General features: G+C 41.8%; 1 long non-coding RNA gene across 1 annotated transcript in view; it reads left to right on the forward strand.

Annotated features, from left to right (window-relative positions):
* The window catches only part of LOC309347408, a 38,199-nt gene extending 11,333 nt beyond the window's left edge, over window positions 1-26,866 (forward strand). Inside the window, exons 2-5 of the long non-coding RNA XR_014158923.1 lie at window positions 385-567; window positions 4,637-4,706; window positions 24,774-24,956; window positions 25,634-26,866. This is a non-coding gene — a long non-coding RNA (uncharacterized lncRNA). The remainder of the gene's footprint in view (window positions 1-384; window positions 568-4,636; window positions 4,707-24,773; window positions 24,957-25,633) is intronic.
* The last annotated feature ends 807 nt before the right edge of the window (window positions 26,867-27,673 follow it).

Raw genomic sequence — 27,673 nt, forward strand, 5'->3', positions numbered from 1 at the left:
TCAGCCTACAACTTCATAATAATTTTATTTATAATAATATATTTATGGTAAAATTATAGTGAGCTAATAATAACTTTTAAAAAAATGCTAGTAAGAAGCTAAATTTATTTCTGGTGGAAGCTAATTTCAATTCCCGAAAAATAAGTGAGGTCAATTTGGAAATGATTAAAACTTGTGCTTTCAGAAGCCTTTTCTTAGTCAGATAAATAGCTTGCCAAGGCTAAAAAAAATCTATCTCATGCAGTTTCATAAAAATATAGGAGAACAGTGGTCGTTCCTGAAGTGACATAGGACAGGAGTAACCCAAAGCATAGGAGTAACAGTGTTCTCCATACGTTCTTGACTACAACTTCCATAATCCCTGATCATTTCCCATGCTGGCAGGGGCTGCTGAGAGCTGTTGTCCAACCACATTGAGAGCACCATGTTGACTACTCCTGACTTAGGAAGAATCCAGTACCAGGTGCAGAGTCAAGCCCAGTTCTACCGTTGTCACTCCTGCTATGGACATAGTGAACATCCAGCAGAGCAAAGGGGGACCAGCTCTCCATTTCCTATCATTGCAAGGTACTTGTCTTCATCATAACAGCCAATGCAGCATAGAACTAAGAGTGACAGACCAAGACCAGAGTTCAAATCTCTCCTCAACCATGAAGTTCACTTCAGCAGTTTGCCTGCTCCAGGGCTTAGGAAAAAGCTTGCTCATTTCATCTAGAAATAGAGGGTTGTATCCAACTAAGTTTTATTCTACATAGACCTGCTGGAATTAATGTATCTAAATTAGGCATAGCCATTAATTTGAATGGGTCCACTCTGAGTAGAACTTAGTTAGCTACCATCCACAGTTTTCATTGGCTGTGCTGCCAACCCCAATGCATTTTTGGTGCAGCAAATGAGAAATGCACAATGCATCCTGGAGAGCTCATATTGTGTCGTGGCATGGGTGCATCATGTGCCGCCCGCAAGCCGATCTCTCCTCTCCTGTCCTTGGTGTGTTCAAAGCAAAGACCTGACTGCATTGCAGCTGAATCCTTCCCACAATCAGCAGCACAGTGCAATCAGTGTTCCCAATCAGTGCTCTGCGTTGAGGAGAATATGGTTAGAATATTCCTGCTGGCTTTGTCATGGAATGCACGAAGGTTGAGAGAGGAGAAAATGAGGCCAATGTATGCAAGGATGTTGAGAGTGGGGGCTTATGAATATAAACCCCTTTCCTAGTTTGACCCCCTCTCCTCATCTTCTGAAGGACTGAAAAGAGTTAGTGGTATCCTTACATACATTTATGTTACTAAATGCCACCAGAGGAGAGACAGTGAGAGGATGGAGACTTGATAGCAGCTCCATTTCTTTGGAACTGCCTTCCTAGAGAATCCCAGTTCCAATACCTAAATTGGAAAGTTTCTGGAAACTCTGCCATATGTTCTTGTTTAGAAAGAGCCTTTGAAATATTCTGGACATTTTAGAATTTGCATGAATGCAGCTATTTATATGTTCTGTCCCACGAGGCATTAGAATAATCAGGATTCTTTTGGATACATTTGCTTTCTGGTTTTGACATCCTGGTGCAATTGCATTAAACCTTTGAGTTTGTTTGTTAAGAATGCAACAGTAAAGCTGGGGAAAAAATACACAAAACTTTCCAAGTCTCTCAGTGCAAAGAGCCTCAAGAGAACCAAACACATAGTCCCAGAATCCTACATGGAGACAAAGTGAATTTCACATAAAAACATGCTATTCAAAAATGTTGATTGCAAGCTCAGTGTAATTAGTGTGGCTTGAGTATCCATTGCTAATTGTTCTCAGCCATCGTGAAGTCTGGGCATTCATGAACAGCCACCGCATTCAGTTTTAATTACTGAGTGAGTTGTTATCATAAACATCCCTCGGTGATTACTAAACCCCAGCAACGGAAGCCTGTTTTAAGAAGATTTAGGCACACACATACACACACATTGTTGAACATTCTGGGTTAAATGCCATTTAAAAACCCAGAGTAGGCCTCTTGCTGAAAGCTGCTCATTAGGAAATATATCATCCTGTCTATAGGAGAAATAACTTTGCAATTTTCCTCCCACACGTGTTAAGAGTCTATCCTGAGCAGCGCAAAATATTGTCATGCAAGGGAAAACCATAGCATTACTTTTAACAAAAAAACAAAAACAAAAAACCCTACCTAGGCTTTGATTTTTAATCTGGCTGTTTGTGAATGTGTAGGCTGGCCTAGCACGGGGGGTCGCAGAGCCATTTAAATTTCATGAGGAAGAAAGTGAAAGCCATTTGGCTGGAGGGGCATTATCCTGCCTGAATTGAGTATACATGAATATCTCATTTCAGGCAAAGCAAGGCCTGGGATTTTATTTGTTAGTAAGACAGGGCTAGGGCTTCTGACAACACAGGGGGTGGCAGCTTGCCATTTTTAAAAATACATGAAATGGTGCCTTTGTTCTGTGGTATGCAGTACTAAAATAGAGACAACAGTCAAATCCCTAACCCACCACCCACCTCAGTTGCCGTATAAATATAGCATGAATTCTGGTTAGTTGGATGTTGTTATCTGAGACTGCAATCTGTTTGAACTCTGAACAGGGTTGTAAGTCCAATGGACCTGATCGATGAGTGACAGGCATGTCCCTTAAAAAAACAGCCATGTGAAGTGGAGATAGTGGAACTAAGAAATGAATCGTGGTGATCCAGGGAAGGCTGTCATGTTGCCATGCCAGATCGCATCCTTCGCAAGTCAGATCAGGGACTCCCCAAGCTTCTGAGTCGCTAGGGATATCAGAGAATGCTGACAGAAACAGGAGTGTAAATTACCAATCTTCACTTACTCATCCCATATTTGGAATGGAAAATCGATCTTTTGAATACAATTAATATTTGTGGTGCTTGTTTTTTTTAGTCTGCAAATGATTCATAATCACGACTCCCCCTCCATTTGGATTGTGCTTGCTTCGCATTGGAATGAATGGTGTGAAACAATTGTGTAATTAATTGTGTAAAATTATGCAGACAGTGAAGCAAATAATGCAGGTTTTTTTGCCAGAAGCTGAACTGCAATGTTGCAAAAACAGGACTGCACGGGACGAAAACAGGACTGAATGAAGATCAATGCCTTCTTACATCCCTGCAGGTTGCACTGTGGCCTTGGCTGTCCAACGAAGTGAAGTGTAAATGGGAAGGGGCTTGATAGAGGAATACAAATTTTTACACGGCATGGAGAGAGTGTATAAAGAGAAGTTCCTCTGCTTAATGAAGGGTCCTGCAATGAAGCTGAAAGGACAGGAAACAATGAACCACATAGAAAGTATGGAATTTGCTACCAGAAGATGTAGTGATGCCCATCAGTCAGATGACTTTTCAAAGGGTCTAGACAATTTCATGGAGAACAAGGCTATCAGTGGTTCCTGGTTCCTTGTTCAGGATCAGGGGAAGCATGGTTCTAAATACAAGTTGCTGGGGAACATATATGGGAGAATGCTCATGGGCAGCTAGTGGGCCTCCCATCTGGTTGGCTTCTGTGGAAACTATTAATGCTCAATTAATTAGGCCTTTCATTTGAACCAACAAGACTCTTCATAAGTTCTTCCTCAGACTTGGGTAGTGGCTTGCACTGGTGAAGAAAAAAATGCATAAGAAAACAAAAACTTTCAACATGCTGAAGTTTCTTTCAATAGCAATGAGATGTGTTATTTTTTTTCCTTGAGCAGAGAAGCCAGCTTGGTTTCTGTGGAACAGCTCTGTTAGTCTCCACCGAGTAGAATTGTGATTGACAGAATTAAAAGAGAAAAGGCTGTTTCATATTTTCCCTACAGGCGCATATAAAACATGCTAAAACCTCCCTCAGCTGGCACCACACCAAACATTAATCTCAATTTACTGTGAGTTTAGCTCCCGTCTCATCCGTGGCATCTGTGCCAGGCATGGCTGGGAATTGGAGTAACACCTGATTTACCATGTTCAGAACTGTCCTGGACTTGGAAGGGATTAAATTGTGCCACTGAAGCGCATCATAGCATGACAAACAAAATGTGTATGGATAAATATAGTGAATTAAACTGGAATCTCAGTCACCATGTCTGCCCATTGCTGGTAGAATCTTCGTGTCACCTTTTCACCATCCTCTTCATCCTTAATTCAATGCTCTCCTGCTGTTTATATTGGCCAAAGCAGACTGTCTCTATGAAAGAGACCAGTACTTTAACAGCTATGAAACGGAGACAGCTCACCAAGCCCATGGCAGTTGCCATCTTTCCTTGCCGAAAGCCCAACCTTCGTAATGTATTTTTAAAAACCGCTGATTTTATTTATCATTTGGGGGGGAAATAGGCTTGTTTGTTTATTTTACTAGTAAAGTTAATTTACATTTTGCATAAACTGCTTAGAAGTGGTGTAAAAAGCCTGTTAAATAAAGAGAAATCCTGACATTCTTCTCAAAGAGGAGTTTTGTCTCCTCTTTGACACCCAGGGTCTGAACCTTTTAAACTTTGGGTGAAAAGGGTGAGATATTTCAAAAGTAGTAGTAATCTCCACTTTTGAGATGTTAGTTATTATGCGGATCCAGTTTAGAAATGCTCAAGATCATCTTGCCAAAGCCAAGCCAGTAAGACTCGAAATGCAGCCTCTTTTTCTAATGCAGATGCCTCTTTTGTCTGAGCAAGCCTTCCACTGATGCATGAATGAGCCACCTGAACTTTCACCTCCTCCAGGTAATGTATTGCTTTTCAAACTCAATCACATTTGATTACCCATCAAGGGTTTGGCTTCTGGCTCTGCCTGCTCTTCCGCAAGACCTGGAGCCACACAGCGAAACGGGATGCTCTCTTTTTTTTTTGAATGGCATCTGCTTTTATAGCTGAGTTGTAATCATAAATGAATATCAGCCAAGCAGTCTTTTCTTATCTATATTTATTGCTGAATTGGTTGGTAAATAATAGGCTTTTGCCTTAGTTCATTGCTTTTTGAAATGAAGCCTCTTTAGTAAAGATTGTTAAGTAATTGCTGCTGCAGCTATTCAAAGTGTGTTGGGGGGAATAAAAGGAAAATGAAATTTCCAATAGCTAGAATTCATATATTAGTGCAAGTGTAAATATGCTGTAAATTGAGGTTTGTTTGAACTTTTTCACACAATATTGGGGGGAGGAGAAGATGGATGTATTTACACAAGTAATATTGATATTGTGATTATTAATGGGTTATTTAAACAGGGCAACTGTGCTCCAAGAATAGCATACACCAGCTTTAAGCTCAAATAAATTTCCCTCCAAAACTTCACACTGGTGTTATCTTTTGCAAATTTTGATGTCAAGTATTGTCTAGTTAGAAAAGCAGAGACTGACTATTCTCTGTGTAATTTATATCTAGCTTTGATGTCTTATATTCCATAAGCAGCCTACAGAACTACTTGTTTGTAGCCAGGATAGAAATATTTCAAGTAAATAGATCGACATCTATCAGATAATGGAAGCCCTTATAACTTTATGCCAGTGAGACCATGCTCACAAGTACACAACTGATAATACGCAGTTCAACTAAAGGACGAATATCAACAGCTCCCAAATTATTCTCTGGTTCAGATTTCTATCCAAACTGGAGAAAAATTCTCCTCCAATCTGTGCTCTTTGCCATCTCTTTAAGCCATGTTTTCTTCAGGGACTATTTGCTGCCTTGTGGTGCTGGAGAGGAAAGAGGAGAACTTCTGCCCTTCCCTTCAACCACACCTAGGACAACTAGGGGCAGCACTCAGGCAGTTGTGACAAGCCATAGTGATGGGAAGGACTGATGAGTAGAGAGAAATTAGAATCAAACCTGAAGCCAACTTGAAAAAGTTGGGTTTAAACTTAGCTACTGAGCTGCCTTTAGAATATTCCTGAAATGTGTCTGTTGTGGTGGTGGAATAGTCTCTTGCCTAAGTGTTGGTTATTTTCACATGCAAGACACCGGTGGGACAATTCAAGAAATGTCATTGTTTAATACTATGGGAATTATGCAAATATTTACTTTGAAAGCTATGAAACTCTGGTGCCATTGCTAATGAAGGACAGTTTTCCAGCCACTCCTAGTCAAATAGAGCCGAGTGGAGAATTTATTGAAAACATTTCCAACTTTGCTTATCTTAAGCAATGAGAACAGAAAGGGACTCCACGTTCTTGTGCACAAAGAGAAATCACAGATGCTTGGTAAAGAATGTCATATAAACATAGCACTTAAGGTCCATTTCCCCCGTGATGTCCTCTGTATATTTTTTATCCACCCCACAGTTTCTATTCAGTGTCTATTCTGTTGCCCTAATTTCCTGATGTGTACCAACACATTCCCCACTATCTTGCAGCCAGTTGCAAATGGCATGAAAGTCCCCGGTTTTTCCATTCAAATCTTAAATTGTGAAATTTCAAGTTGGGTTTAGATGTGGAATGTTTGAAGTAAGGAGCAAACGTGTTCCCTCCTGCTCTGGAGGGTAGGGCTTGAACCAATGACTTCCTTGTTACAAGAAAGGAGATTCTAACAAAACATCAGGAAGAACTTTCTGACAGTAAGAGCTGTTTGACAGTGGAATGGACTCCCTTGGGAGGGTGTAGACTCTTCTTCATTGGAGGTTTCTAAGCAGAGGTTGGATGGCCTGTCATGGATGCTTTAGATGAGATTCCTGTGTTGCAGGGGGTTTGTCTAGGTGATCCTTGGGGTCCCTTCCAACTCTATGATTCATTAATTCTAACAGGTGCCCACAGTCAAAGCAAACAGGGTTTGCCCCTTGTTTGACAGCCAACAAGTGGGGATTAACCTGCCCTAGAATCTTAGGGTGAAGGGTGGGTAATAATAATTGTAACAACAATTACAATCATTTTAATAATAATGATAACAACAATAACAATCACCATCTATTTGGTACTGTAATAACATTTACAAAGAAAAATCTAGAGGTGAAATTTAGGAAGCAAATTAATTTTCCAGATCTAGCTTGAACATTATTTCTAGAACTCAGTTTAGCCTATCCCCCACTTCCTACTCTTTTCTGTAAGTTCTTTCCACCAGTTCCTCCCCTGTTCTTTTTCTTCACAGTCACTGCATATCGATATTCTGATCCAAGCTTCTCACAGTAGGATCCAATTGACATGGTTATTTACAGCAGATTTCCACTTGTAAACACACAGAATTTAATTGTCTTTCGTGTTTTGGAGGCTGCTTTCATAGCAGCCCTGTTAAATCTCACAGCACAATTTCTCTGATGACACAAATGTGAGTACAATTTGCTCTAAATTTTGGAGATGATGGGGAGCTTCTTCTATAATTTGAACTCCCAGGAGATATTGATGTTATCCAAGTTTCTCTGTATGGGGTCAAGGGGAGGGAGATCCTTTGTATCACCCCCATATTGATTCATTAAGATTTTTTTTTTTTGAAAAGCTACAGTTGCTGTGTGGTTTTTAAAAAAGAGTATCGGCTGAAGTGGTGATTTGGCTTTCCGTTCAGCCATAAAAGGGGAAATCTGTCAGGATAGTTTGTATGTAAAATATCTGTTTTCTGTGTTCATGAGACAGATGGGAAATGTGATCCCCAGCACTAACCTTGCAGGTGGTACTAAGTAGCCAGCTGCCACCTCCTCTGCCTCTGCTCTTTTGGCTTGGACATTGTTTTCTCAGTTCAAGGAAGGACAAACTTGGCTTGTGATTACTAAAGCGACCATAGGCCAATTGTATTTCACAAGGCCCAGTCTAGACAAATAGCTCATCATGTTGGTAAAATGTTTCTGGACAATACCAATTTGGACTGAAAGCAGGAAATCATGATCAGACGTTCTCTCTTTCTCTCTTTTTAAAACCCTATAGATGGAAACCCAAAAAGGTCCAGGTTACTTTTACCTTCTAGTACCTTCTAGATTCTAATATTTAGGAATATTAAAACATGCAATCTCCTCTGCAGTCTGAAGCAACACAAGGTTAACAACAGAGGTGGATGGCCACACCGACTCGGCCCCGGACACACTGACCAGATACTTGGAAGCTGTGGCTGGATGGTTTCATGGGAGCCTATTCAAACTAAATCCTTCAAAGACAGAGGTCCTCTGGCTGGGTTGGGATGGTATGGGGATGAGGGACCAACTCCCTTCTCTTGTGGGGGCCCAATTAGTGCCATTGCCTTCTGTTAAGAGTTTGGCTGTAATCCTTGACGCCTCCCTTTCCATGGAAGTGCAGGTTACAGCAACAGCCAAGGCGGCATTCTCCCACCTTCACTGCATCAAGCAGTTGGTCCCTTACCTTTCCCGCCCTGATCTGACCACAGATCTGACCCTGATCAATGCGGCGGTCACCTCCAGGCTTGATTACTGTAATTTGCTCTATGCAGGGCTGCCCTTGACACTGTCCCAGAAACTCCAGAGGGTGCAGAATGCTGCAGTGACCCTCACAGGGTCTCTGCCATGGGAGCATATTCACCCAGTGCTTTTCCAGTTGCACTTGCTCCTGGTGGAGTACAGGGTCAGATTCAAGGTGCTGGTATTGTCCTTTAAAGTCCTTCATGGCCTAGGACCCTCGTACCTACGGGACCGCCTCTCCCAGTATGCCCCACAGAGGACCTTAAGGTCCATAAATAGCAGCACCCTAGAGGTCCCATAGAAGTGCAGCTGGAAGGGCAACATTATGCAGACCCCATATACTATATGCACATGATCTGAGCATATGTCCCATATGTACTGAATGGAACTTTCTCCTATGCACAGGATTGTTTTGTAAGATCGGTTTCAAAAATGCACTCCGTCATGCTTAATTCACTGAGTGGATTTTTTTTAATTTATGGCATTTATATCGCACCCTTCTCCTCTCCCCAGAAAAGGGTAAAGGTGGCATATATGGCTCTCCCACTCTATTATCCTCAGAACAACCCTGTGAGGTCGGATAGTTTGAGAGTTAATAATTGGTCCAAGATTGGTCAGTGAACTTCATGACTAAATAGGGATTTGAACCTTGGTTTCACAGGCCTTAGTCTGGCACACTAACCACTTTGCAACACTGACATCTATCTTCTCTTTTCAGATACATGTGTAACAGGTAGAATATACTATTTCAGAACATGGTGAGCTTTTGGGTGATGTGTTACTTTTCAGAGTAGTAGAAAAGGGTGTTTCAAGTATATGTTTGCATAGGTGGTGGGAGCACCATAACGCACACAAAAGCATAGACTTTCACATGGTAAATGAGCATCCAATGCAGTCATGGATATGTGTTCCTGTCCTTTAAGTAAAATCAATGCTGTAAAATGCTACTTCTGCCTAGCATTTGTGTGTTTCCTTTAGATAGTGCTGTGAAGTCTATTGACCACATCTGAGCAGGAATATGTGTTTTCCTCGTAATTCTCTGTTCTGTAACCATTGATCCAAAATGCATGCCATAATAATGGGTTTTTAGAATCTGTTTCCATGGAAATCTTTGTAATGCTAGAAACACTGGTAAATGAGCTCACTGTGGTAACTAGATTCTGCACAGTGTACGATGGGGATGGGGGACCTGTGGCCCTCCATAAACTGCTGGACCCCAGGACCCAGCAGCCCCAGCCACTTTACCCTGTGGCCAGAGTTTATGAGAGTTATAGTCCCACAACATCTGGAGAGCCACAGGCTCCCTATTACTGATGCATAAAGACAGGAAAATTATTGTTTAATGTTTTGCATGTGGAAGCAGTTTCATGGGAGAATTCAAATAAATTGAGGAGGAGAAAGAAATACAATTAGCAGCATTGGCAGGGTATTTTTGTTTTTTAAAATGTATTAATATGTACAAATATGCACCTTTTTAATGCAATTGTTTCCTCAGCTAATGTCTCTTTCCTGAATTAGTCAAGAATTACCTGCTTAAAGTAAAAAGCAACATTTCTAGTTGCGTGTCGAGGTCCCCAAGCCACCCCTCAAATAACTCACAACACACACATAATTTTTGTTTAAGGTTTTTGGCATAATTTTGGCCACAACTTTATTGAAATACATAAATGTGAGTGGTTGCTTAGGCATTGGTTAAGACTATCTGTCCCCCTGCCTGGGGACAGAACTGACTTCCGGGCACCACCAAAAGCCAGTAAGGGAAAACAATATTGGGGAGAAATGGAGCTGAGTCACAGACCCTCAGCTTCTCCCCGCATGCTCCCCAGGGCTTGCCGGCCCTAGCCCCATTCCAGGGATTCGGACGAAAAGATGGCAAGCCCCTGGATTCCTTTAACGGAATTTCCCTTTCCACAGCAACCATGGAGGGGCAGGCCCAGCCAATCCTAACCCCTCCTCCAACCAATTGATAACCAATGCCTAACCGCAACGTTACAAGTTGTGACGATTTGCTATGCAGTAGGCAAAAACCAAATGGCCCAGCCAATCGGCCAGATGGACAAAATTCCTACCAGGCCCCTGCCCCAACAGCAGACGACCCCATGACAGGCATAGCAAAGTCAATGCAAACCCATAAAATTAGGGCGGGTTGTGGGTATTCCGTAGCTCGCAGCAAAAGAGAACACTCAGGCTGTGAGCACAGGATTTAAAACATCCGATCCCTCCCACCAGTTGCAACATAGAATTTACGCCAGCAACCCAGCCATCCAATCGTTGCCACAGGCTTCCATAGGAATCCTGCCTGGCAACAGAGGGGTGGCCTGGTAAACCCCACCGCAACACGTGCTCTCCATGAGGGAGAACACGCTTTATGCCCACACCACTGCCACCCCAATGGAGAGAGCTGGAAATGTTGGTTGTGTGTATGTCTATGTTTGCTGTATGTTCATGAGAGAGAGAGAGAGAGAGAGAGAGAGAGAGAGAGAGAGAGAGATTGTGTAACTGCATATAAATTGGCCCCTGCTGGCATGTGACCCTTGGAAGGGTGGTTGACCATCAGTGCAGACCTTGGGCTGGAAAGAGTATATAATTTCTATATGTGACAGTGCAATACTGGAAGTAATTATCTACAAACATACACACCTCAGCACAACCACTGTTACTTATGCACTCTGCATCCATCTGCAATTAACAGTGATTTTTTTAAAAATAAAAAACTTCCTCAGTAAACAACTGGAATGAGCCTTAAAGTACCCAATCTACTCTGCACTGCAATGTAGCTCTTCATCACACTCCCATTATTTTCCTCCTACTTGTGCTTTACTGCTCTCTTACCACCTCCGTTTTATAACCCCACTTTAATGAGTCATTATTAAACTTTTCCCAGCCTAAACCCAACTTTAAAAAAATGACTCCTTGCAGGCAGACAGTCTATAGCATCCCCTGGTGAGTGACTTGCAGGCTCTGGAGTTCATAATTATGGGAATGACAAAGAAAACATATAAACACTTTTTATAGGAATCCTCTAGTGGCTGTGGCCTGGCATGTAAAACGTCAGCAGACTTTATACCTTTAGGGATTATTTGCAGGGGTGGGAAGTTGTTGTTCCTCTGACTTTTTATTCTGCTTAAAAAATGGAAAACAAAACCAAAACCTCACTGTGTTAAGCTTGAAAATGTGGATCATATTGATGTGGGGGACTTTTGCAAATTGTATGTGACTTCCCCCCACCTCATCTGCTCCTGAAGATTCCAGCCAGGAGAAAGGACATTAAAACATGAATGTGTGCATAAAATATCCACTTAAATCAAAGCAGCATAACAAGTATTCATCATCACATTTTGCTGATGCACAAGTTAGTGTTATCTGTAGTCTTACAAAGCAGTGAATTCTTTGCTAAAGAATCTTCTACGAACTTGGACGTGCTGGATAAGCGATTCAAGAGCTGAACTGTTAGATGATCTAACACAAAGATCTTTGCAAGGTGTTTTTTTTTTTTTTTTTTTTGGCAGGTTAATTAAGATAAGCATGATAAGATTTGCAGCCTAGAAGTGTATTTAATTGAGAGCTTAATTTTGTGTGTGTGTGTGAGTGAGAGAGAGACGGGGGGGTGGAGGGAGGGAGAGAGGGAGAGAGAGAGAGAAAAAAAGGGGGGGAACACCCTATCCAAGTTTTTGGGATTTGCTTTCAGCATAGGTGATGGGATGGTATACGGTAGGAAGAAGTGATTTTAAGGAACATTTATTTGCTTTTTCAAATTTATAACTCACCTCCCCGCCCCCTGCCCCAAGTCGCTCATGGAAATAAAATTGCATTTTAAAAAGTGCAAAAGAACTTTGTCTCCAGATTAGTATACATATTACTTTGCTTTTTAAAAAAAAAAATTAATAAATAAATCATGCAACATAGGGACACAGGAAGCTGCCTTATTGTGAGTCAGATCATTGGACCATCTAGCTCAATATTGTCTGACTGGCAGTGGCTATCCAGTAATTGAGCCAGCATTCTCTCCAAGCCCTACCTGGAGATGCCATGGATTGAACCTTGGGGTTTCTGCATGCAAAGTAGATGAGACTATTTATCCAGCTACCAGTGGCTCTCTAATGTCATGTTCCTTGCATTCAAGTCCCAGCATTGCTTCAAATAGAATTCAAATCTGGAAGAATTACGGGTCCTCCTCTCTGGAAGGAACCTTCACCATCCCCTTTTACACCATCCTAGTCTGAGGATGTAGCTGTCCCATGGTCCTCAGATTCTGGGGGAGAACTTACCTGTAGCTTCTTCTGCTCCACAGCCATGCAGGAGCATATGACTACAGGATCAGCCATAGGCCCTTTAAAGATGGTAGTGAGTCCTGGGGAGGTGGAGTAACTGGAAGGTCAAGCTCTACCTGAGGCACCAAACATTTTTTTTTTTTAAATAAAAAATTTAAAATTGATTTTCAATATATTATAAACATATATTTCTACAGCTCAGCTAACAGGATGCTTTGGAGCTGTCTATGGTCCTGATCGCTGCTCATCAGAATCTGCTGTAGGGAACCCATTTGTCTTGGCCAGAACTTAACATGACATACGTGGACTAACCTGACTGGACCTGAGTTTCCCCTACTCAATTGACCTCTTTCGTTGAATAACCCAAGTCCCAATAAAACAAGCAATGGTCTAAGTCAGAAGTCTGTCACATCACTTGCTACTGAGAAGTTTTGAACACAGAACTTTCTTTATGCTATACCACAAAGACACTCCCAAAGAATAATGAGTAGTTTGACCCTTAGTGGGGGAGCGAGTGTGAGAGAGATGGCACTACCAACATTACAAAATACAGTTTCCATAAAGAATAGATTTGGCATGCCCAACTTGGCATGACCAGTTTTCCCAAGAGACATTTAAAAAAAGAACACCATTTGATTTAAGAATGTGTGCATCTATTTAGAACCTAAGCTAACATGACATAACCTTTTAATTCCCCCCCCCCGGCCAGTTTAGTCCATCCTACATTCCCAAAGAGGAGTTTTAAGCAAGAAGAGGCAATTTGAAAGAGTAACTTAAATCAAATGGTTTTCTTCTTCTACAACAGTGATTGTGTTGTTACTGCAATGCTTTTCTGAAATGAGAGAAAATGGGACTATTTGAGCCCCCTTCAAAATGAGAGGTTTACAAAGAGTGAGACACCTAATTAATGCTCCACTTTGTAAAAGTTTGCATTGTTCACTGTCAGCTCTCAATAATTTATTTAAAGTAAAAGGCTAATCTAATTGGCAGTAATGAGCCAGTAAAACTTATATTGGATTACTGGCAACAGAAGCCCACAAGAGCTCCCTGGGCAGTTTAAATCAGTAATATTCTAGTCACAAAACTTCATTGTTTCAGCTCAGATCACTGGCACTGCCTCTGAGCTTGCCTAGGGTAGTAAGCCTGATTGATTCCATTGCCTTCATGTCACTTCTGATGGCTATTTGCCTCTGCAGCACTTTTAACTAGCAAGACACCGGTGCTGAAATATTTACCAATTGCTTCTTCGACTGGAACATCCACCACTAGCCCTCTCTGCAGAAATAGTTTTAGGAACTACATTAAAAACAATGGAAAAGAACGAATTGCATAAATTCGAGCACATCAGACAACACATGAACCACTATACATAATTATTACTTACTAATTCGCCTAGCGCTTCCTACCCAAATAGGCCTCTAAACGGTTTGCAAGTATAAAGTCACAGCAGCAGCGAAATATGAACTTCTATAGTTGAAATACACAATCGTATAAGAAAACATTTATGTATGAATATCCATAGGCAAAATGTGCAATGAAACAATAGAGTTATTAAAACAGGAGACTCGGGTGGAGAGATAAAGATCTCGCACAAGTGCTTGATGAACCTTCTGGTTTTGCAGTCCCAGCAACAGACAGATAGCAAAACAGAAGTCCGGTGAGCTGTGTCTCCTCCCCCTCCATCCAGCTGTACCAAATGTTTTAAATGAGCTCATATTAAGGCCATTCATGTTAGTGCTGGACTGGAGATTTTTTTTCAGCGCTTGTAGATGAGATGATGAAAATTCTCCCTCAATATTGTCTTTTCGGGAGGGGTAGATTTGAAAAGATGGTAAAGGATTGTTTTGACTTCTTAAAAAGAAAGGAGGAGGCTGCAATCCTAACCCCACTAAACTGGGGATAAGCAGTGGCGGAGCTTCATGCTCCGGCACCGGGGGCAGAGAGCAGGCAGGGGTGGGACGTGCTGCCCAAAGGGGTGTGGCATGCGTTCTGGGGGCAGGGTGCCCAGCATGGGGGGGCAGCTACGATGGAACCCCACGGGATCGCGCTGCCGGGGGCAGTGCGCTCCTCCCGCCCCCCTCTTCCTCAGCCAGTGGAGATAAGCCCCATAGAATTAAGATCTATTTATCCACAGACATGGCCTTATGAACTCTCTACGGCATTATTTATCTGGACACGAAGATTGACTGAACCATATAGATGGGGCATTATCGCCGGATGGCATCCATGGTTTCTAAGGCTGCATTGCTGCAGTAGTTTGCATTAGCCAACCCTCCCATTTATTTGTTAGCACAGGAGCTATAGGAAAGGGGTGGTGCAAGCCGAGCCTTTTCTTGTCTTTGCACAGTAAGGGCAAAGCAAAACTGGCAAGAATGCTTAAATGTATTTGCATTCTATATATAGCTTACAATCTATATCTCCTGGTGCTCTCATAACATTGGGGTGTCATTGCTGCTTATGAGGTTGTGCTCATGGATGGTGTATACAAAGTCAATCTTCGTGTCCAGATAAATAATGCGGTAGAGAGTTCATAAGGCTCTATAGTTTCAAACTGAAGATGGGGCACTGAATTTTGAACCACACTGGGGGGGGGGGGAGCAACCGTTTCTGAATGTAGAAACTACAGCAGGTCATGGAAAAAGGAGCCAAGAACCTTTTCCCAGTCAGGCTAGCTCTGTGTGCTCTGTGTGGTTTTGATGTGGAAGAACATTTAATTATGCAGTCCCACAACCTGGAATGGTATAGTCCAAGGATGTTTGTATTATGCAACTGAGCATAATATAGATTGGCTGTTAATGACACAAAAAACAGAAGTACTAAGTCATATATACAATAAATCCAGTACTTTAAATTTTATCTTTAAAATTTCATTGCATCCTAAACTCCTAATGTTAGTATATTAGCAGAGAGATTTCCATTATACCTTTTTTTTGTACCATTTTAATTGCTGTAGAGTGCTACAGCAGCTGTACACAAAGAGTCGTCTGCTATGAGCTGAAATGTGTCCTGGGTTCATTTCTCTTACCTCTGACAAGAACTTGCCAAGTTGCCTTTGGCAAAGCACTATTTCTCAGCTTCTGACTTCCACCTGTAGCATAGGATAGTAATAATGACCTACATCATAGAGTTGCTGAAAGGCAGTCTTGCCCCCCCATCAGCCAGGCAAGATGGCTCATCAAGGACTCTGTAAACTTTGTATGTCTGCGTGCACATTTGTGTAAAACTCATATGCTATAGCAGACACATTAAAGAAACGTGGATAGCTATGTTGCCAAAATGATATCATCTACACACAAATGAAAGATAATCACAAACTTGGGGGATTCGACAAAGTACAAACATTCTTTGCTGGTGGGGAAGGGGTGGACCAAAACTGAGCCCAGTGAGAACTGAACATGCACATTTGGCAAAGAACGGTTTTGGAGTGGTGGTGGTAAACTAGGGAGGAATGGAATGGAGTATCCTGAAAGAAGGCATGGCTGGCTGGCTGGCTGGCTGGTTGGCTGGCTGGCAGACACATGGAAACAAAGCACTCTGTACTGCAGCATCTTTTCCTCAGTGCTACCTATATCCCTTAAGTTGCAAGTATTTTTTAATCAGCAGTTCAACTTGTCATATGAATAACACTCCTGTGAGTCTCCCTAAGTGTAGAAAGCCAGTGTGGCATGGTGGTTAGTGTGTTGGACTAGGACTTGGGAGACCTGGGTTCAAATCCTCAGCTATGAAGCTCATTGAATTACCTGGGGCCAGTTAGTGACTCAACCTACCCTACCTCAAAGCATTGCTGTGGGGTCAAACAATGAGGGGTAGACACATGCAAGCCACCTTGAACTCCTTGGAGAAAAATTGGGATAGAAATGCAACAAATAGATTCATAATGAATAAATAGGTTGTATTGACTTTGGCCTTGACTTCTGTCTGTAGAACTTGAAAAAACTGGTAGATATTTTTTGCACAGAATAGTGTCTAAAAGACTACATGACTCAGATTTAAAGGGGGAAGAAATAAAAGCTTTTAAAAGCTTTTAAAATTGTGTGTGTGTCAAAGGACTGCAATAGACAGTAAAATAATGCAGAAAATAGAGATTTTTGACCCCATAGGAGTTTTGAAATAGGCTTGTTTGAGGAACATTTTAATCTGAGTAATTTTGAGCTTTGGTTCAAGACTTGTACTTTCTTGTAATCAGAGTTTTCTTTTTCCGTCGGAAGTGGTTCTATGCTATGAAAAGTATCAACCTAAAAAGATGTACAAATAAAAAAAAATCATTGTCACAATAATGAGACTTATTATGAATTCTAATTTTTCATTTGTTCTATTTTCAGCATAGCTCTTCCCTCTGTCTCTGGACAGCTAACCTTGTTCCTAGCAGTAACCTTTATCTGATAAGCTAAGAATGACACATGTACTCTGTAAACACAGCAGACAAAATACCAAACCCACCATTATTCTGATAGATCTGTGTTTATCCTGGGGAGAATAGAAGCTTGACGTGATTGACACTTTTTAAAAATTACAGTGGCAACTTTCTCTTCCAGGCATTCTCATTGATAAGTACCACCTCCTCTTTGCTGGAAACTTATTGGGGGAAAATGAAAGGGAATTGGGGGAAGGGTTGGCCTGGTCCAACAAGCTGCTAAGGAAAAACAGCAGTTCAATTGGTTCCCCTGTGTATCTCCTCAAGCTTGATCCCAGTCCCAGAGCTCATGAATCAGCAACAATAGCCCTTGGCATTGTGGCTTGAGTACTCCTCTATTCCACAACAACTCTGCTGTGTTTAAGTTAACTAAGGTGAGAATTTTTAAAAAAGATATCAGTCATAAAGACCAACAATCACAGAACTGTAGAATTGCAAGGGACCCCAAGGGTCATCAGATTTTCTAAAGCAGTTAGAGCTGCTGCAGATGATGTGGACTACAACTCCCATCAACTCTGATGATTGACCATGCTTAGGAATGTGGGTGGTAGATTCAATTTACTTCACTTGTAAAGGTTAACATATCTAATTTTCACGTCCTGAAACAATGCACAGACATCCTTCAAAATTTGCACTTTGCCAAATTTTGCAATTCAGTTGGCCAGCCAAGCAGTGCTTAAAAAGAAAAAAGTATATACTAGGGTATAAAATGCACATATTGGTGAAAATAACATACTAAAATGCATTATATTGTAGGAAAGTACTTTGTAAAAATGTGTATGTTACTGGGAATTGCATATAAAAATGTTGACAGAAGAAATTCACATAAAATGCTGCTAAATTGTCAAGAGGACTGGTTTGTTTGTTCGTTCATTAAAGCTAACTGGTGTGAAAATATAGGTAACTGAATACTGGAAAAATGTGGAACTCAGACAAACTGAAATTGAGAAATTCACCCAACCCTGGCTGGACTTTATGGGAGTTCAGCAACATGTGGAGGGCACTTCATTAACTACCATATTCTAAAGGATGATTGAAACATGCAAAAATAGCATTTCCCTCAGACTTTCCCCAGACTCTACCTAGGCAGGGGGGTGGGCTGGGGAATAGCATATCTGAGGCCAAACCCACCATTGAGGACAAATGAAGGTTTCTCTCCTTACCCATAGCGTGAGTCAGTTTGATTTAAAGAGTTGTGAGGAGTAAAAGAGCTTGTTTTACATACTCTTCTAAACTTTAATTGCAAATGTGTTTATTTCTGCAATTGATTTTGCAGTCTTCTGTACAACTGTTTATAGGAGTGCGACTAACCTTACAATAATATATTAAATTATTTCTAGTTTCTCACTTGATTGCCTATAAAAAAGAAAAGAAAAATGAATTAGCCAATAATGTTTTGCAAGCACATTTCTTAATAGATTATAATTACCCTATTTGTTCACTTGGATGTATTGAAACAAACTTGTGGAAATGGAAATTTAAGGCTAGCTAAAGTGGATGGATGTACCCTTGGTCCATTTCTTCAGAATTTTCCTGGGTTGGTAAGAGGGGAGATGTCAGGGCTGTGAGGAAGGCACTGGTCAGAGGGAAGATTGAGACTCAAGGTACAACCAACTTTTTCATTTAAAAAAGTCAGAACACAACAGAGTTCAAATAGACTAAACTTCACAGGCAGGTGTAAGCTACAGTGAGAAGGAGGGACCCCTCTCTGGGCCTGTCTGGTCCATTGCTCAGCAATGTGCAATGCTCTTGTGTTCTCAGTGTGAGGGGAGGAGAGCTCGCTCTAGAGCAGCCTTTCTCAACCTGTAGGTCCCCAGATGTTGTTGGACTACAACTCCCATCACCCCTAGCTAGCAAGGCCAGAGCTCAGGGATGATGGGAGTTGTAGTCCAACAACATGTGGGGACCCACACATTGAGAGCTGCTGCTCTAGAGTGACCAGCCCATTGCTGTGAAACTGAAACAGTCCCTGGCTCCTCTCTGTCCTCTCTTTCAGAGTCTGTGCTCACAATGAGACCCTCAGCAACCCCACTGTCCTTGAATGTCTTTCTTCTTCTGACTCCCCATGCTCACTCATGCTTCCTGCTTCTACCACCTCCCAGCTTGTTCCCTCCTCCTACTGGTCTCCAGCATCCTACTACCACTCTCCTGGGTCTAAGTCTTCTTCCTCTGAGTCGTGCCTGGAGGGTGCTTGGGCAGGCGGCACACACCACTCTTCCTCACCCAGCCAGTCCCTGAAAGGAGAAGGTTGGAATGGATCACCATAGGCCAAACTTTCCTAACCTGGTGTTTTGGACTACAACCCCCATCATACCTGATCATTGGCCACGTTGGCTGTTGGCGATGGGTCCAAAAATCTGAAAGTTTGTTCTTACTTTACAGCATATGGTTTGTCTGGAGGAGATGATGGGTTGAGCCAAACCATGACATAACCCTGGTTGGTGCAGCAGCTGAAGGACTGTGGGAGGAACTCAGCAGCCTCAATGGGAACTCACATAGTCATGTTAAGCCATAGTTTGTGCAAACTGAGTCTCTGACTGCATAGCCCATGAAGGGTTGCCTCTGCAATCCTACTCCTAATCCAGAACACCTTTGTCATCTTAGGTTCTATCTCCTGCTATCATGTCATGACTGTTGCCATGTGGCCCGTGGCAGGTTTTCCCTTAATGTGGCCTTCAACAGATAAAAGGTTGCTCACTCTTGGTTTATAAGGAAGAGTCACACTCATTCAGATTAAAGAACTAAGTAGAAGTATACAGAGCTATGCAAAATAATAAAAATAAAAATAAAATAAACAAACTCTTGAATGGAATAATTAAATGTTCTCTGGGAAGGTCTAGCTGATATTCTAAGAGCAAGTCATCACTTCTCACTTTAATGGACTAAACTGCAGGTATAATTTATAAAAAAATTAATGGATCTAATGGAAGCTATTTCATTATTTCAACGAGCTCCTAAAATATTGTTGATGAGTAGATGTCATGTTGCTACATAAAGCTGGCGTTCAAAAAGCAACATACTGCTTTTCAGAAAAGGATAGATTTATTTCACATTGTTTTATGTGTTTTATAGCAGTTTCCAGGAGAAGAACTTGGTATCAATTTGGGCTTTTTTTTTTTTTTAACAGAATGACCCCAGTCATTTTTACAGTGCAGCAATAAAGTGAGGCTGCATTAGGCAGAGAGCCACTGACCCACACATGTTTCAGTTCCTGGCTAAAGTATCGCCTCGGCGGTCTTCCAAAGCATAAATGTAGGTGCCAGTTGCAGCAGTGAGGTGCCAAATCAACCAAACAACTCATGCCCTAAATTGCATGAGAATCTGAGTACCTTAAAGGGAGAGCAGGGCCCCTTTCTCATACAAGGTGGCCATTTACACATCGTCAAGAGAGAGGGCAATAATTTGCCTAAAATTTGCATATTCTCATATACAGATGTAAGCTTAGAAATTGCGGCTACAATTTTGTTAGAAATATAAAACATCTTGTCATACTGGAGAAGACTGTGGCCCCCTGATCTTTATGCCTGCTAAGTTTGCTGTCCAGTTGCTAGCTGTTGGTGGGAAAATTCAAAGCAACTGCTCTCCTTTCTGAGAGTTGTTTATCTTTAAATTGGATTTGGAGCAGACAATACTTCAAATAGAGGGCTCTGTCAAATAGATCTTTGTCCTCTGAGACCCCATCAAACAAAACATTGTTCTTTGTAACATGGGATTCACAGCCACCCAATTTCTGCATGTTCGATCTGATGTATTCCAGTCAATAGCCAGTGTATGTAGTGGTTAGAGAAGATGTAGGGAACCTTTGACCCTACAGGTGTTCCTGAGCTACAACTCCCAACACCCCATGCCCATTGGCCAATGGCCATGCATGCTGGGGCTGATGGGAGACATAGTTCAACAACGTATGGTGGGCCAACAGTTCCCAATTCCTAGGTGTGAGGGTCAGACTAGGATCTGGGACATCAGGGTTCAAATCCCCACTCAGCCACGAAGCTAACTGGGTGACTTTGGGCTACTTTGTCTCTCAGTTTAACCTGCCTCACAGAGTTGTGAGAATTTTAGTAGAACAAGCGAGGTCCCTTCAGTCTGGAGGTGGGCAAATGTTGTGCCCATTTTCAAAAAGGTGGTCGTGGGGAGAGAAGACCCAGGTAACAACTGACCAGTCAGCTTGACGTCGATGCCAGGAAATGTCCCAGAACAGATAATTAAATGGTTGAACTGTGAGCAGTTAGAAAGACATGCTTTGCCTAGATGACCTTCAGGATTCCGTCCAACTCTCCATTTCTATGAGTCTATTGTTGTATATACAGCTATCATACTCCACCCCCTTGCTAATGAATCACTGACAGATGGCAATCCAACCACCATTTAAAAGTCACCAGTGAAGAAGTCTCTACTACCTTCTGAGACAGCTAATTCCACCGTAGAGCAGATCTTACCATCTAAAAGTTCTTCCTAATGTTTAGTCAGAATCTCCTTTATTGTCATTTGAATTCTTTGGTTCAGGTCCTACTCTCTTGGAGCAGGAAAAAACAAGCTTGATCCATCTTCCACATGACAGCCCTTCAGATCTTTGAAGGGGGCTAGCATATCACCTCTCAGTCTTCTCTAATTCAGGCTAAACATATCCAACTCCCTCGACTGTTGCTCATAAGGCATGGTTTCCGAACCCTTGATCATCTTGGTGGCCCTCCTCTGCACATGTTCCAGTTTGTCAATATCATTCTTAAACTGTAATGCTCAGAACTGGACACATTGTCCCAAGTGTGGTCTGACCAAGGCACTCTAGAGTGGTGGTATTACTTCCCCTGATCTGTACACTATACTTCTGTTGATACAACCAAGTATAGCATTACCGTTTTCTTCCTGCTGCATAATGCTGTTGACTCATGTTAAGTTTGTGGTCTACTAAGACTCCTAGATCCTCTTCACATGTACTACTGTCAAGCCAGGTGCTTCTTTCACATATCATTTTAACCCTGACAGAACATCGCCAGAGTCCTATTGTTTCAGTATTTTATTGCTGATGCAGTCTTCAAATCTCCAGCTTTTTTCCCTTTGTCTCTGTCCCCCAACCACTGCACTCAAATTCTAAGCACACTCCTGAATGTCATATATGCCTCTTTGATTAAGGTGTACAGCTGGCCAAGTCTATCAAATAGAGGATTATGGCGTATGTGAAGTCTCAATTGTAATAGAATCATAAACTACAGAGGAAACCCTTAACATAGCCTCATATATGGCTTATAAATTTTGCAGCACCCTATCAAAAGGAGAACAAGAAGGAAAAGCAGGCTACACACACACACACACACACACACACACACACACACACACAGCTGGTGCTCTGCTTTCTATGCATATTGGAAGCCCAAAACCTCTCTCCTGAAAAGTTATGAACAGAAGAGGGTATTTATTTCCATATGTGATTGACTTCCAATCTGGCAAATACATACCAGGTGTGCATGGAGGAATGCAATAAAAAAGGCAACTATATAAACTTAGGCACCATCTGCGCTATGCATTTAAAGCGGTATGATTGTACAGGCACAGCTTCCTCCCAAAGAAGCCTGGGAATTGTAGTTAAAGGTGCTGAAAGTTGTTGGGAGACCCCTATTGTCCTACCAAAGCTACAATTTCCACTCTGGGATTTGCACATCGTGTAAAGCCAGGAATGAGGAGCCTTTGGCCCTTCAGAAGCAGCTAGACTCCAATTCCCATCAGTCCCAGCCAGCATGGCCAATGATCAGGAATGGTGGGAGTTGTAATTCAGCAACATCTGAAGACTCACAGGTTCCCATCCCTGTAAACTTTGCTGTAAACTTTTCCAATTTGTAACATATTAATTGGTTGATTAAAACACACGGCAGCCATCTAGTGCATATTGGGGAAAGTAGAGCTGGTGCTGTACATGGTGCCACCTAAGTTGAGTAGACTATGCCACCTTCCCCTGCTCTCCATGACTTTCTCCTCCTCCCTGACACTTCTGCTTTCCCTCTTCATCCTCCTCTTCAACCACTGCTTCTTTTATTCCCTGCCCCTGTCACAATTTTTTTTTAAAAGTAACTTGCTGCCACCACAGGGAAGTGAGGATGGTACTTGGGATTCTCTTGGTGACCAATCACCAAGATCACACCCTTTCCTCAGAGTGAAGGAGAAAAGAGGAGCAGCAAGAAGAAGAGTAGGGGGTGAGTGATAGAAGTAATGATAAGGTGGATGGGTTGTACAGCGGCTAGCTCTAGAGGCATGCAATCTTCTGCCCCTCACAGTTCACCACCTGAGCCATCTGACTTATAGCCCTTTCTTGAGCTACACTGAGCCATTTGATAAGATAAGCCATTAGTAATTTATTTACAAAAGTAAGGGTGGAGAACCTCACTCCTGAGGGCCAAATGCAATCCCCAAGCTTCTCTTTCTGGCCCTTGGGACTCTCCTTGCACACCCTCTCACCAGCCACACCCCACATTGGCCCTGATTCACACGCTTCTTTGCTGCTTTTGTTTGGCTGGGATGTGTCATTGAACTATGATGATGCCTCTTGCTTGCCTAGACAGAGCACAGAGAGGGGTGTGTGAGTGTGTCTAGAACCTACCCTACTGTCCAATATATGTACAGTATATGTTTTATACATTGGTTGCTCCAGCCAGTGTTACCTCTGGATGAAGACACTGCTGGCATATGTGGCCCTCAGGTGGTTGCACAGAAGGGAATGTGACCCTGGGACCCCAGCACTATAAGGCAAACTGCAAATGATCGATTCTGGATTGTGTTTTCGGCACTAATCACAATGGCCAAGGGGCAGGGCAAGAGATGAGCAAGATTAAAATGCAATATAGAGCACCTTGTTAACCATAACAGGAAGGGAAAGAAACCTTGAGTTTGCTCTGTGGCTTTAATGAATGCACTGATGCGTCATGTTGCATCGCATTAGTAGACTTTGACAAAAGACACAGATGCACACATAAAGGAAGTTTGTAACCTTCAAGGTTGTGCCAAAGAATTAACAGAAAGAGAAGACAATGGAGGGAAAGTCAGTAAACGATTCACTACGGAGACCATTTAAAGCACAACACTTATGAATACATGGAAAGCTACCAAGGTGCAAGACCTTGAACATGATACCCCATAAAATTAATTAAAAATAAAATAGGTCCTCCTAACTTTCTCCTTTCCAAAGGAAAAAAAAAAAAAAAGATGGCAGAGAGTTGTGCCCGAGAAGTTTGCCATTAAATCAAATATCCTGAGGTAATCCTGAAAGCATAGCATTAAACTGAACTCAAGTTATTTGATATTGGAAACCTGGAGAGGAGCCAAAATGGAGGCTTAAACTCCATTTTCCTTGGCTTTAGAATACACACAGGCAGCACTGGAATTATTTCGTAGGCATGAGCTGCTGTCTTCAAGAGAACGCTGAGCCCATGTGAATCATTTAGCCGTCTGCAATATTTATTGTTTGCACTGACACTTGGATGCTAGTAAAAAAAAATTTTTTTAGCACTGTTAAAAATAAAGAGGTAGTTCTAGTAACTTGATATGCATAGTTTTTGCACTTATGTTCTCAAATAGGCAGTTTTCTACAGAGAAAGGGTGTGGTTCAATGGTAAAGCATCTACTTTGCATACAGAAGGTCCCAGGTTCAGTTTTCAGTGAGATCTCCTGGTAGGGCTGGAAACATCCCAGTGTGAAACCCTGGGGGGCTGCTGCTGGTCAATCTAGACAACACTGAGCTATAGGGACCAATTGGCTAACTTGGTATAAGGCAGATTCCTATGTTCCACAGGTGGCTGGTGTCCACTGAGGCTGGTCAGACAGAAGATAATGAAGTCAACAGGAAGTGAATCCAGAGTGATTGATAGGCAGAACCAAACAATTCTGTTTCTTTCTCTCCATACACCTGCCTAATTGCAACTTTGAGACTTACAGAGGAGGGATCTGACAGCCGGTGTCACCACCTGGACTGGATGTAAGTAACAAGGCATGGGCTGGGGGTTGGCTGAGGGAAGACTGATGTTGGTGGGGAAGCACCTCACTTGCCCTAATGGATCAGCCATCACTGCTATCATAGCTGTACACTTTTCCCTTTTCTTGTGAGGAATCCTATTCAGAATAAGGGAATTTCCCTTTTAAAAAGGGAAACGTTGACAGCTATGACTGCTATGTTCCTACATACTCTAGCTGTAATCTTGGCAGCTGTTGTTTTTCTCTTTTGTACTCTCTACACACCCACCATTTCAGAAGGGAAGGTAATGACCTAACACATCCAATGTTAAAAATGGAATTAGCAACCACAATGTGTGTTTTGGTTGCTTATTTTTAGTGGGGTAGAATTTGCCCTTTTTATTCTTGCTGGATGAATATCCTTATTATTGTGTTTTATTCTGTGTTGTGGATTTTCTATGTTAATGATCTGGAAGTTGCTTTGAGATTTTTGTAAAAAACAATAGGCAAATATAACAAATATTAATAATAATAATGGGTTTCAATATATTGTATGTGACCTTGAATGGACATTTGAGCCTAGAGAGGCAAAAATAACATTTGAATGTAAATAAGTTACAATGAGGAAACATCTAATTTTCTTGCAATATTGAACACATCATCCTGGGAATTATTTAAGTATTCCTTTTCATTTTCTTCCAGGCATTCTATGTGGAAGGATGCAAAACATGTGGATGGGTGTGCCTACAAGAGGGCTGGCATTGAAGATTATGTGTGGAAAATGTCTGTGGGCAAAAAGTGGGGGTTCAGAAAAGAAGCAGGACCTTGAGTATCTTACAATAATAAATCAATCCCCAAATGAAAGGTAGGAGTACATCTTATGCAACAGCGAAGCAAAATAAAAGGAAAGGTTTTCAAATCAAAGCCAGAAGATTGTTTGCACTGAAAGTTCACACGGCCCTAAAGATCATCATCAATGTGTAAAACAACATGCCCTGCTAAACTTTATTTTGCAGCTTATCTGAAAAACAGCATGATTCACACTGCGAAGTGCACCATGAACAAATTTTCTTTCCTTAGAGAGCTCTGTGCATCATTCGTACCCCTGCAGTTTTTTCTATTCTCACCTCCAGATGACTTTTCTTTCCACTTTGCTTCCAATAGCATTTATCTCTTTCTCTCTCCCCTCTATTTTTTTATTTTTATTTTATAAAATCTCATAAAGTACATGTGTCAAACCATCCAGCTTTAAGAAATCCTTCAATTAAAATGCACAGAAGCACAGCAATGAGAAGCTGGTCAAAATGGAATGGAGGGCTGAAGTGAGAAGCAGCGGTTGAGAAAAATGTATGGTTGGTGATACAGTGAATGGCTTAATTGAAATGCTACATGTTGCTAATGAGACAAATCTAATCCTGAAAGTATTTTCTTCCATTAAACATCACTTGAAAATAATTAGGAAGCTCTAATCAATGAGATGGCCAAGCACAGTGTCTGGAAAGTAAATTGCTTTTATGCTGCTGGAGTTATATGCCAGTTAAAAGTGGGTAGGCAGCAGAGGAGGGGTCTAATTTGGTGCCAGATTCAGGTTTTGGGGAACACTTGGGCAAGATGATATCAGTGAGTGGGTCTTCCTTGTTGTCTGTTGACTTGCCTGCTTTCTCTCACACAGTCTACCTGGTCAACGGGAGAAGCAAAGGCAAACAAAGGCACAGTCAGTTGGAAGTGATTGCATTTTTAATGGTTTTGATTATTTCTCTTTTGTGAGTTTTCAAAAACCGCTTCTCATTGATTAGTGCTTCCGTTTCTGATTGTAATGGCTTAAGTTGTGATCATGGGCCTGTTCAGTTCACACCCTCATCCAGCCTTTCATTCCTCCTGGCTTGTATATCCCCCTCCCTTACATGCATAAAGGATTGTCTTGTATCAGGGAAAATGCAGGAACTTGCAGTTTCAATTAAATATGGAAGAGTATGTCCAATTTTTTTTCAAAATGTATATACTACAGAAAAAGAAAGTAAACCTTGTTTTGATACTATCTATGCCTAGGAGGAAAATGCCCACAATCACACAAAACGACACACATCTTGAAAGTTGCCAGTATTACACCCCTGCTTCCCATTTTGGCACCTAGTAGCATGGAATAAGCATAATCTTTAGAGACCTAGCCAAAGTTTTAATGAAATCATTGCTAGGACTGGAAACCATTCTTTGGAAGGCTGAAGAGGAACCTCAGACTGGGGTGTTTGTGATAAATACAGCCCTCTAAACCTCTCTGTAAGGCTCTTGGGATTCTCCCCACACCATGTCCCTCTGCAGCCCTCTTTTGTTGCTTTTCCCTGGCTGGAATATGTCCTTGAACTATGTAGCGCCTCTTGCAGCTGAAGTTATGTGCCTGTAGAAACGTCTGGCTTTCATGTGACCTACTCTACAAAGAGTCAAGTCTGCTGCTCCTCCCAGTTTTTCCTCTGGCCCCACCCACCACAGGCATGCAGCCCCTGGGAGTTTGCCCATGATGAATGTGGCTCTCAGGATGAAAAACTCACCTAACACAATTGGCAGGCTATGTTATCTCTGTCTTTGAGGCCACAAGGAGCGGGGCTATCCAATGACAGCTGGACATGCTTTAATACTGCTATAAAAGTCTCTGCTTGGAGTAAAATCTTTCTAGCCTTCTGGTCCAAATTGCTGAAGAGCAATTTCCACTGTGCTGTGCATTTCTCCATCGATTTATCATCCCCT

The sequence above is a fragment of the Podarcis erhardii genome, assembly GCF_964252035.2.
Source record: "Podarcis erhardii genome assembly, chromosome: 7".
Classification (NCBI taxonomy): domain Eukaryota; kingdom Metazoa; phylum Chordata; class Lepidosauria; order Squamata; family Lacertidae; genus Podarcis; species Podarcis erhardii.